A 13298-nucleotide genomic window follows, 5' to 3' on the forward strand; every position below is an offset into this window, starting at 1 on the left:
CTAATTTTGTCAGCCAACACTTTTCCTATTGTAAGCAAATAAAAGATTTTGTAGTTGTTATTGTTTTGATTTATTTGTTTGTTTTTTTTACTTAAAACTAAAAGTATCCTAACTACTAATTTCTTTTCTTGGCACTACCTATGTTCTTGTCAAGCAAGAGGTTCAGTCACGCCAGGGAGTAGAGCTGTCTGGTTGACCTGCCAAATGCTTTTGAAAGTGAAGGCCTAGCCCAAATGCCTGGGTGTCACATCCACACTGTATTGGTCAGAGTTCTCCAGAGAAACAGAGCCAATAAGATATATAGAGATACATATATATAAGAAGAGAGTTATTATAGGAGTTGTCTCATATGGTTATGAAGGCTGAGAAATCCACAGTCTGCCCTCTGCAAGCTGGAGAACTAGGAAAGTTGGTGGTGTAATTTAGTCTGAGTCTGAAGACCTGAGAGTCAGGGGAGCCAATGTTCTAAGTCCCAATCCAAGTCCTAAGGATTGAGAACCAGGAGAGCCTGATGTCGTGGGGCAAGAGAAGATGGATGCCCTAGCTCAAGCAAAGAGAGGAAATTTGCCTTTCCTCCACCTTTTTGTTCTATTCAGGCCCTCAACGGAGTAGATGAGGACCATTCTCATCTAAAGAAGTGACCTTCTTTACTTGGTATACAAATTCAAATGCTAATCTCTTCCATAGACACCATCACAGACCTACCCAGAAATAATGTTTTACCAGCTATCTGGGCATCCCTAAGCCCAGTCAAGTTGACACATAAAACATCACGTCCACTTTGTGTACAGTTTGGTAGCACACATAATAGGGGAAGGCTATATAAAGGCAACTTGGCGAATAAAACATTTGTAGCCTTCTTCCAGATATTTATATTACCAAAAGTAAACTACAATGAAATTGTTTATGGATTATTTAATAGAGGAGTAAAGAGTGTAGGCATAAGTTTCCTGGAGATATATATTTTGTAATGTATTTCTAAAGTCAATTTCATTTTAAAATGATAGTTAACTTCCATTGTACTAGAGTGAAACTTTTCATGTTTTAAAAGTTTATAGTTTACATGAGTGAAATTCATAAGGTATTTATACTAGAACATAGAACACTTTCCTACTCTTTTTTCCATAAAATGCACTCCAAAATTGAGTAGAAAAAATATTCTTTCTTGTAGGAAATTATGGTCTATTTAAAGGATTGTTATTACTATTTTGTTATCTTAAGCAGAATTTTAAAATTGCTATTGTTAGTCATTCATTCATTAATTAAAGAAACAGTAATGTTGGGCTTCCCTGGTGGCGCAGAGGTTGAGAGTCCGCCTGCCGATGCAGGAGACATGGGTTCATGCCCCGGTCCAGGAAGATCCCACATGCCGCGGAGCGGCTGGGCCAGAGAGTCATGGCCACTGAGCCTGCGCGTCCGGAGCCTGTGCTCCGCAATGGGAGAGGCCACAACAGTGAGAGGCCCGTGTACCAGAAAAAAAAAAAAAACAGGAATGTTGAGCTAAGTGAAACAAGTTTACAAGTAAATAAATAATAATTCTTCTAGGTTAATGGATATTTCCACAAAACATTGATAAGATAATGTTAAAGCCCTTCATCCACCCACCCTAGCTCCAATCTCTCAAATCCAATCCTTTATAATGGGATTTACCTTACCAATCACTGTGGCCAATTATGGTTAATTTATGAAGTTACATGGCCTTATTAATCATTATAATCACACTCAGATCCATAAGAATGTAATTTAATGTAAAAATGCAATTTGGTCAAGAAATTGAATTGAAAATGCATCCCAACTGATTGGTGAATTTTAGTGGCTAACTGTACAGAACAAATTGATGAAAACAACAACAAAAAAAGCCCACCACTTTAATACTGAATTGATTTAACTGATTAAACATGGAACATAGCATTGCAAGGACTGAGAAGCTTCCACTATAAAAGTTAAGGATGTAGAACACTGTATATCTTTCTGTTTAGGGGTATCATTTTAAGCATTCTTGTATGTTGTTTTAAAAGAGCAAATAAGCATTTAAATGCCCTTGCCCTCCAGTGGTATAAAGAATTTGGCCAGGCTCAGGGACCAGGAGAAAGATACATGCTTTTCTTCTTCCATAATATTTATATGCAAATTTTAAAAATTAGGAAGTTAGGTTTTTTTAATGTTTTCAAAATGAGTGAGAAAAAAATGTACTTTTTGGTTAACTGTCATCCCTAGGAGACACATGCAGTCATGTAATCCTAAATAATCACTTATTTAATATTGAATGAAATGTTACATAGTAGATAAGGTGAGAGTTTCAAAAGGAAAAATAAATGTGTCATCTTATAGTAGTGATATTTCCACCTTTAAGTAGAACTGGCCAACTCTGAGAAGCTGAGATGGTCTAAAATCTCATGGTTGTTCATTTGTTTCAGAGCATTGATCACAAGAGAGGCACTGAGCAAACTGAGCTCTCTATACATCCCCATTCCAATATTTTCATGAAAATTAAATCAAGTTAAAATAAACATCATAGATTATTTTGAACTATGTCTTAGTTCTGCTATAACAAAAATACCACTGACTGGGTGGCTTAAACAACATAAATTTATTTCTCATAGTTCTGGAGGCTGAAAATTCCAAGATTAGGGTGCCAACATGGTTGAGTTTTTGTAAGGGCCGTTTTCCTGGTTTGCTATCTTTCTGCCTTTGTGTCCTCACAAGGCAAGAGAGATCAAGCTCTAGTCTCCTTTCTCTCCTAATAAGGGCTCTAATCCCATCATGGAGGCTCCACGATCAGGACCTCATCTAAACCTAATTACCTCCCTAAGTCCCCTCCTCCTGATACCATCCCATGAAGGTTAATGTTTCAACATATGAATTTGGAGGTGGGACGGGGGTCATGAACATGCAGTATATAGCAAAGGAGAAAAGACATTCATCGAGATGAATTCTTAAGGGATCTGTAAAAGAGGACAGAGCCAACCATCTTATTGTAAGCATCCTTCTAGAGGGCAAGGACCTTGTCTATCTTATTAATAAACATAAAAATAATACTAAACACATTATAAAAAGTCAATAAGTAGTTGTCTAATGAATAAATGAATGTATCAACAGACCAGTGAATGACGTGATCTGATTGGTTGTTTATAAATTTTTCTTCTTTTTATCACCAGTCAATGGATTGACCTCATCTTCTAGGGGCCAACCTACCCCATCTCCCCACTCTCCAGCCCACTTACTCTAGCTGCACATCCAATTTTTCATCAACAACGATGGGCCCATAACTCCAGCAACTAAGAATATAGGTTAAAATATCCCCACTAAGAAACCTGTTTTTTTGGAGCTTTTGTGCCAAACTTCAAAGTAGCCCATATGTGCATTGGATATAAGCAGAATTTCTTCTATCTCTGACTGTAACATGATAGTTTAAAGAGTTATTCTCTCCAGTGACTAGTAACAATCTCCAAATGAGACTAAAGAACCCTACTGTGAAGAATGATGTCTTTAAAAAAAAAAAATTGTTTAAATGCCACTCCTTTGGTTTTAAACAAATGTTTTAGAGGTGAATTATCTTATATTGAATTAAAAACCACATTATCTTTAATAGCCAAATCATATTTGCTACAAGATAATGTTCTACCCTGACTTATTGGAAAAACTGGAGTTTGTGAAGAGGTAGACATTTGAATGCAAATAAGTTAGAAAGTATTCTTTGTAGAATGTAGAGATGCTATGAGAATTTGTACAGTTACATACAGCAAAACTAGATTTTTAGAAGTTGAAAAAAATGGAGGAGTAAAAAATAAGAATGTGGCAGTAAAAAGATGGAGTTACATTAGTACACAAATGCTTAGCATAGTGACACATTACTATTAGAAGGTGTCAGGTTTGATTAAGAACTTCCTAGTTACCAAAGCAGAGAGGGAAAGCCTATTATGAATAAATTCACAAAGCCCAGATAATTCATTTAAATGACTTGCTCACTGAAAGTTACTCGGTATCAGGGGTTAGCAAACATTTTTTTCTGTAAAGGGCAGAGAGTAAATAATTTAGTCTTTGCAAGCAATATAATTTTACTCTCTGTAGCAACTACTCAGCTCTGCCACTGTAGCATGAAAACAGCTTAGACAATATATAAATAAATGGATATTGGCTGTGTCACAATAAAATTTCATTTACAAAAACAAGCCATGGGCTGGATTTTGCCCTCTGGCTGTAGTTTGCTGATTGATCCCTGCCCTGAACCATCACACATAGGCCACCATATACTGTAAGAGATTGCCTCCTCATGAATTTTCCTACATAACAAAATATCTTTATACTTTTGGATCTTATAATTCCCCTCAATCTTGTCCAGTGGTATAACTGGTATAAACAATTCTATCAGTGTCCAGAGGAATCTGTTCCAGGTATATCCTTATCTGATGGCCTTACTTGATCCAAGAAATAGCTAGAAAAAAAGGTGGATCCTAAATTTTTGAGTCAGTCTTTCATAAGCTTATCTTAAAGTAAAACTTTTAATAAGAATTAGACTGCTGAAATCAAGGTGATATTCTTCATAGAGAAATTCAAATAGAAACATTCTGTATATCCTATATTGTTGATCTTTGCCATAAGAAAGAAGATATATAAAAATTAATGGATTCTATGCAAGAGGAAGGATGAGTGACAATTATCTGGAAGGAGAATGCTTGTTAGATGTGTAGAAAAATCTTGCAATGCTAACATCAAAACTGTAGGTCTCTTAACTTACATATCAAAAAGAATGTTGATCTGCATGTAGTCAACCAACAGTTGCCAGCACCTACAGGTAAACATTCTGCATTGCTCTCATAGTTATAATTTTTGCTACTGGTTGATATCCTAGTTCTGGACAAAACTAACCAATGAAGTTTTTTTTTTTTGCAAAATTTTAAAAGAATGTTTCATTTATACTTTTGATGTTTCTTGTATTTGCACAATTTACATGTTTGACTTTTTTTCCATATTCATTTAATTTAATGTCAAACTGTGCACATTTCCTTACTAATTAGCTAAAGATACAAGTGCTTTTTGAGGTGTTGGAATGAAGTAAATGCAAATGGTCCATTCAAGAACTGAACTCATGACTATTGTCATTGAGGTGTTATGAGCTAACAGACAAACTCTGATAGTAAATTGTACGGAGTAAATTCTAACCAAACCTTGGAAGTTATTCCTAGATCAATAATTTAGTTTAGTACATATTCAATTTATAGAAAGAAGTGAAGTAGGGAAGCTAAAAATGGAGAGAACTTTTAGTAATCTCCCCATCCTACTCCCTCTATCTTACATTATTCAAAGAGACACTGAACAAGTCGTTGTACGGTGCTCTTCACTTTATCTTTTTAAAATAAAGATTATGGGACTTCCCTGGTGGCACAGTGGTTAAGAATCCGCCTGCCAATGCAGGGGACATGGGATCGAGCCCTGGTCTGGGAAGATCCCACATGCCGTGGAGCAACTAAGCCCGTGCACAACAACAACTGAACCTGTGCTCTAGAGCCCACAAGCCACAACTACTGAGCCCGCGTGCTGCAACTACTGAAGCCCATGTGCCTAGAGGCCATGCTCCACAACAAGAGAAGCCACCTCAATGAGAAGCCCGTGTACCACAACAAAGTGTAGCCCCCGATCGACGCAACCAGAGAAAAAATCTCACACACAGCAACGAAGACCCAACGCAGCCAAAAATAAATAAATAATAAAATAAAATACAGATTATGATGCCTTCACCTTACAGAATACTGTTATTTTGATGAATGTATTTTTATAAAATGTATATCTCCCTCATGTCCCCAAAATGTATTAGGTGGTTTTCAATAAAAGACAAAGTCAAGAGCACCATACAACACTAATATTGAATAGAAAACAGAGAAATGGAAAAAAATAAATGGTACATCAAAGTATGAATGATTGGATATTAATTTATACCCATGCTTTCCAAAAGCCAAGGCAAACAGAAAACTGGGGTAGTTATAGAATTCTAATTAATTCTATCTGATCAGAAGATGATTTTGACAATTTTTTCTATGTTAAATACAATGGAAGTTTTTTTGAAGATCTTTATCAACAACAGTTGAAAAAGTAATGTGTAATATTTTCAATAGTAAGATTATAGAAGAAATGTTCATGATAAAACTGTTTCTTATATCATCCTAAAAGGCCAATAGCATAACATTGATACTATATTATAGGCTAACAAAAACATTTCAGAAGGAATCAAAGCCAACAAGGTTTATGTTTGTAATACTCTGATGGTATAATTTGTAAAGAAAGACATCCAGCAGATGGAATCAGATCATGAGTCTATATATATATATATATATATTTATATATTTATATATATTTTATTTTATTTTATTTTATTTTCGGTACGCAGGCCTCTCACTGTTGTGGCCTCTTCCATTGTGGAGCACAGGCTCCGGACGCGCAGGCTCAGCGGCCATGGCTCACGGGCCCAGCTGCTCCGTGGCATGTGGGATCTTCCCGGACCAGGGCACGAACCCGTGTCCCCTGCATTGGCAGGCGGACTCTCAACCACTGCGCCACCAGGGAAGCCCCATGAGTCTATATTAATTAGTCTCAGATCTTTGATGGAGTTAGAAAATACTGGTTGAATTCTCAGATAAGATCCAGATGTGTAGCTAATGCGTATTACTGATAGTAGGAAATTTTAAATACCATTTATGGTAACAGAATAGTTGTTTAGATTGAAAAAGGATCATGAGTTTCATTCTCATTTGAGTGAAGGATCAACTCATATGTCTAAACTAATACAGGCTCAAAGGAATTCTCTCAGAACCAACCTTTCCCCCATTTTGGGTCTGCTCAAGTAAATTCATCTGATCCTAAGGTGCTCTCCTTGAATTAAGTAGAGCCGAACTCTGAATGGAAGGAAAATTAGAAGGTGAAGTTGAGGTACTATTGGACAGATGTGAGTTATTCTTTTTCTGTGAAGAGATTATCTTGCAAGGTTTTCTCTGACAGTCCAGTCACAAAAGCACAACTGCCATTTGGAACTTGTCACCCTGTTATCAAGTCTAAGGGCTTATAAAAAGTAAATCAACTCACAAGACCTTTTGTAACCCATCATTTCAAAAGAAATAAAGCACTCTTCCTTAGGAATCTACAGAAAATACATGTTCTACTGTGCCTTCCTAAATTAGACTCAGTCCCAGATCCCTGGTCCCATGAAAATAATAAAATTAAACTCTTTATCCATTGTATCCCAGGTGACTAATAGGGTCTGATAAAACAAAATTTGACAGCAAATTGCTTCATTACTCAATAAATGAAAGTTGTACTCACTGAAGGCCAGTGTCCACTTCTTGGTGCATGTTAAGTGAGAGAATGTGGAAATCATCATCCTTAGCTTTTCCAGAGACAGCTACCTTTCCTGCTGATAATTTAACCTACTTCATCCCTAAGGAAATTACAAGCGAATGTTAACTTCCACCTCTGTTTCTGCATGAACTGAAGGAGTTTCATGCTTTGCCAAGATTCTAGGTTCTAAATCCCCAGCGCAAAGAGGAAGACTCATTTTGCCATCTGCAAGCAAAAATTGTCCAAATGAGAATCTATTACTTATTCAGCATGGTTCTGGGAATGCACTCCAGATGGGTTGAATCCCTATCCACAAAACTTCTACCTTCTGTTTTTATAGCTCAGCAAAGCATTATTAGCTCTCCTAAGTTGTCTGAATTAAAGTCCCATTTCAAAAATATAACATAGTCACTGAGACTCAGACTTAATAAAAATAGGTCTATTTGTTGAGATTTGTTATCTTTCAAAAAGAAGATTATGTTCCACCTTCTAATGGTCCTGACTCTCTCTCCTAACAATATCTTTCCAACTGTCTACAGAGTTCCACTCCTTAGAGTTAAGTGTTCCTTTCTTTTACTTTGTAAGTCCATGTCCTAGAAGGGGTGAATGCTTTAAATTCATAGATACTTTGAGTGAATTGATTTACTCACTGGCTTTCTTTCACAGGAACCCAGAGCAGCAGGAAAGCAATTTTACATAGAGTCGACCCCTGCTGAATCTGATGTTTCTAATCACATACAAATAAGCAGAATATGTTGGATATTTAGTTATCAAGACAGCAAGCAAAAAATGATCTTGTGATATGGGAGAAAGAGCTGGGACAAGATAATTTATTGGTACATTAATTCATGTGTGTTATTTTTCTATTCCCTCACCTCTAAAACACATACAAATTCTAAGCAGGTAGCTAGACACTTGGAGATTTCTTACCTTGGAGATTTATACAAGACAGAAGCTTTATTTATTTTTGGTAAAGGCTTAATCTTATTATTCCCATGATCCAGGAGTTGGAATGGGGGTCAGGGAGGAAAGTAAGAGCAGAGAAAGGAATGTGCTTGAAAGAGGGAATAAAATAAAATATTTTTTCTCTCTCAGACTATGAAGATAACGGAGATGTGAGGGCCAAACTTAGCAACTGAATTATTGTCTTGAGATTCCCTTTCTAAGCATTGGATGCCAGCTCACAATGACCTATAATTGACATAAAAACTATGAATTTACTCACTGTAATATAGAAGATATGATTTTTCAATATTTTAACTTTAAAGCTCCTTCACATGCATTTTTCTTATAATCATTGATTTAAAAATAAATTTATTGGCATTCTCCAGTAATAGATAAAAGGCTGATTCCAAGTCTGGGTTAGGTAAAGTAAAAGATTCTCTTGGAACTTCTCATTGCACCAGGAGGAAAGGGAGTGCTCAAAGAATGATAGGGACATATCTGTAGGATTTAAAAGGATAATTTGAGCCTCAGATTATATAATGATAGTAATGAACTATAACTTATTCAACAAAATAAGAATCCGTGAGTCCACACTAAAAAAATAAACATTCTTAAATTCTCATTTTCCTTGGAGTAGAAACAATGTAGAAATAATGAATCAATCAGTTAAATCTAGAGGGTGAAAATGTTATCCAAGTTAACATCACCAGTATTGGGACAAACTGACATCGTATGCCTCCTCAGATAATTTATAAGGACTCTTTATCACTTCATGGTATTCCTGCCAAAAATGATGCATAATCTAAGTCTTATCATCAGGAAACGTTAGACAAATCTAAATTGAGGTGACTTCCACAGCACATACTTCTAAACAAAATGGATAAGACACAAAAAGAATGTCTGAGATCTCTCCCAGGTTACAAAAGACTAAAGAAACATGACAACTAATTACAATGTGTGATTCTGGGTTAAGTTCAGGAGAAGGAACAGAATAGCTAAGACATTTGGGGGGACTACTGATAAAATTGCAATATGGACTATAGGTAATAATTGTATCAATATTAATTTTTCTGCTTTTGACAGTAATATTATGGTTATATAGATAACACTCTTGTTCTTAGGAGATACAGATAAATTATTAAGATATGAAGAGCCAAAAATAAATGTATTTTATATGTGAAGGCAAAACATTGAAAATTATTGTGAGTCTGAAATATAACATTATAAAAGAAGACAAGCTGTCAAATGTTAGGGAAAAAATAAGAGAAACTAATTAATATTTATTGAGATATGCTATGTTCTAGAAATTGTGTTCAGGAGCATACATCAATTATTTCATCCATGCAATAATTCTATACAGTGGATTTTTAAAAAAAATATTGGTTAGGTTCTTTGTGCTATACATTACCTAACCAATACTTCACATGTAAAATAAATTTATCACATAATCTTAATTTCTATATTGAGAACATTTAAATGGGGGTTAAAAACAAATCACATTCCAGATATTCAGTTATCATTTTAATTCACATATTAATATTAAACACTTTCTAATGAGTGTTAGTTTATGAGTGATTAGGTTCCAAAAGATTTTCTATTTCTTCTTGATTCAGTCTTGGAAGGGTGTATGATTCTAGGAATTTATCCATTTCTCTAGGTTGTCTGATTTGTTGTCATATAACTGTTTGCAATATTCCCTTAGGATTGCTTGCATTTCTGTGATATAAGTTGTAACTTTGTCTTTTTAATTTCTCACTTTATTTGGGCCCTCTCTCTCTTTCTCTTTGTGAGTCTGGCTAAAGGTTTATCAGTTTTGCTTATCTTTAAAAACAAACAAGCAAACAAACCTGTTCTTAATTTCAGTGCTCTTTTCTTTTGTGGTGTTTTGTTCTTTATTTCCATTCTGATCTTTATTATTTCCTTCCTTCTGCTGACTTTATGCTTTGTTTGCCATTCTTTTTCTAATTCTTTTAGATGGAAAGTTAAGATGTTTATTCGAGATTTTTCTTGTTTCTGAGATAGGCCTGTATTGCTATAAATTTCCCTCTTAAGAATGCTTTTGCTGTGTCCCATAGATTTTGGAAATTTGTGTTTCTGCATTCATTCAGCTCAAGGTTTTGTTGTTGTTGTTTTCTTTTTTGATTCTTCATTGACCCATTGGTTTTCTAATAGTGTGTTGTTTAGTTTTCACATGTTTGTTTTTTTCCTGTAATTTATTTCTAGTCTCATAGACTTGTGACTGGAAAAGATGCTTGATACGATTTCAGTCTTAAATTTGTTGAGACGTGTTTTGTGGCCTACCATGTGATCCATCCTGGAGAACATTCCATGTGCACTTGAAAAGAATGTGTATTCTGTTATTTTTGGATGGAATATCCTGTAGATGTCTGTTAAATCCAACAGATGTAATATGTCATTTAAGACCATTGTTTCCTTATTGATTTTTTGTCTGGACGATTTGTCCATTGATGTAAATGGAGTGTTAAAACTCCCCTACTGTTACTGTATTATTGTCATTTTACCTTTAAGTCTGTTGATATTTGCTTTGTATATGTAGGTACACCTATGTTGGTTATATATATGTTAATGAATGTTATGTCCTCTTCTTATATTGATCCCTTTTTCTTTTTGTAATGTCTTTCTTTGTCATTTGTTACAGACTTCGTTGTAAAGTCTACTTTGTCTGATATGAGTGTTGCTACCCCAACTTTCTTGTTTTTCCATTTGCATGGAATATCTTTTTCCATCCCCTCACTTTCAGTCTGTGTGTGTCTTTAGCTCTAAAGTGAGTCTCTTTTGGGCAGCATATAGATGGGTCTTGTTTTTTAATCAGTCAGCCACCCTGTATCTTGATTGGTGCATTTAGTCCATTGCATTTAAAGTGATTATTGATAGCTATGTACTCATTGCCATTTTGTCATTTGTTTCCTGGTTGTTTTGGCAGTTCTTCTCTGTTCTTTTTTTTCTTCTTCTTTTGGTCTCTTCCTTTGTAGTTTCATGATTTTATTTAGTGTTATCTTTGCATCACTTTCTCTGTAGTTTTTGTATGTCTATTGTAGATTTTGGTTTGTGCTTACCATTTAGTTTATATGTGCTGACCTATAACTATATTTACTTGTTTTAAACTGATAGTCATTTAGTTCAAACACATTCTAAAAGCTCTACATTTTTACCCTCCCATCATGTTTTATGTTTTTTTTTCATGTTTTATGTTTTTGATGTCATATATTACATCTTCATTTTTATCCCTTAAACTATTTATTGTATTTATTTCTCTTTCATTAGGGTTTTTATAGAAGTTTTTTCTTGTTCTTTCATTTCATTTGAAACATATTTCTCTGTCTTCTCATTTTGTTTACCTTTCTCTGTCTCTGTGAAATTAGTTGAAACAGTTACTTACCCAGGTGTTGAAGGTGTGTCCTTGTGTGGGAGTATCCATATGTAGTCTGCATATGCCCAGTGGCTTTAGTGGGAGAGCTGAATCTGAAAGTGAGCAGTGACTGCATCTTCCCCCAGGGTGTGCTGGCAACCACCACCTTGGTGGGAGGCCTGAAGTTGGAGAGACTAAAGCCAAAGCCAGATGCACACTTGGGCTTTTCCTATGCTCATTGGACATCACTGCCCTGTTGGAGGTGGAGCTGGAGGCTGTGGGGCTGGAAAAGGAGCCCTGAGGGAGGTGGGTTTCTCCTAGGTATGATGGCAGTCTCCACTTTGGTTTAGGATGTGGCTGGGGCTTGAGGGATTAGGGTTGCTCTTCTGTGGTGGTTTCACTTTTTCCCCTGGTGTTTGTGCCTTGGTTAGAGGTTGGGTTGGGGCTGGAGGGGTTGGTGCCCCTTTACGGAGCTGGTTTCACTCTGGCTGGGGACGTCAGTCTTTGTCCTGGAGCTAGTTTCACTCTTTTTTAAAAGTGGGCAGGAATGTGTGTACTGGAAATGCTGCCTCAGCCCTGGTGAGAGGCAGGGTCAGGTCAGGGCCAGCTTCATTCTCTCTGGGTGTGCACACTCTCATCAGCAATGGCAGCCTCCTCCCTAGTGGAGAGCAGCACTGGAGCAACAGGTCCTGGACCAGAGCCCCAGGCAGTTTTCAATCCACTGCCTCTGCACTGTGACCCGTAGTAAGCAAATCTGTACATGTGCTCTTCAAGAGAGGAGTCTTGATTTCTTACAGCCCTCCAATAAGCCCCACTGGTTTTCAAACCAAGAGGGCTCATCTTCCTGGTGTTGGACCCCAGGACTGAGGTGCCTAATATGTAGCTCGAACTACTCACTCCCCAGGAAAGACCTCAAGCCTGTGTTACCCCCATTCTCTTGTGTCTCCCACTAGAGGTGCAGATCACAACGAATTTGATTCTCCTGCTTTCCTACCTGACTCCTTGTGGATCTTTCTTTATAGTCTTCATTGTAGAAGAGCTGTTCTGCTGGTCCCCCAGTCTATTTCAGCAAGAGTTGCTCTATATTTAGTTGTAGTTTTGATGTCTTCATGGTGGGGAGGTAAGCCCAGTGTCCTCCTACACTGTCATCTTGATCTTCTCCCCTAAAAAGATATTATTAACTCTTTCTTACAGATAAAGAAACTGAGGTTCAGTACACTTAGGTGACATTTTTAGGTTTGTAAACATCTGTATGGAGGTGTGTTTTTAATCCAGGACTGTTAAACTCTAGATCATTCCACTGTTATCCATTCTGATGATTTTTTTTTTTGCCAGTCATTACCTTTTTTCTTTGGAGTTGCGGGAAAAAAGATGACATGTAGAAGGAGAGGTCAAGGAAAGACCAAGTATCCTATTGGCCTGATAGATTTTTATAATGTTGTTTTCTATTGTTTTTAACCCATTTACCTTTTGTGTTTATTTCCAATGGAAAGAATAATTGCTACCTGGGTGTATCTTTATCAAAGTATATTCAATGACTGGTTTTCATGATCAAAATAAATTAGATAATATCATTACAAGCATACTTTACAGATATTGTGGGTTCAGTTCCAGACCACCACAATAAGGCAAATGTTGCAATAAAGCAAGTCAT

Source organism: Monodon monoceros, unplaced genomic scaffold (assembly GCF_005190385.1).
Source record: "Monodon monoceros isolate NGI ecotype Baffin Bay Population unplaced genomic scaffold, NGI_Narwhal_1 Super_Scaffold_19, whole genome shotgun sequence".
NCBI lineage: Eukaryota > Metazoa > Chordata > Mammalia > Artiodactyla > Monodontidae > Monodon > Monodon monoceros.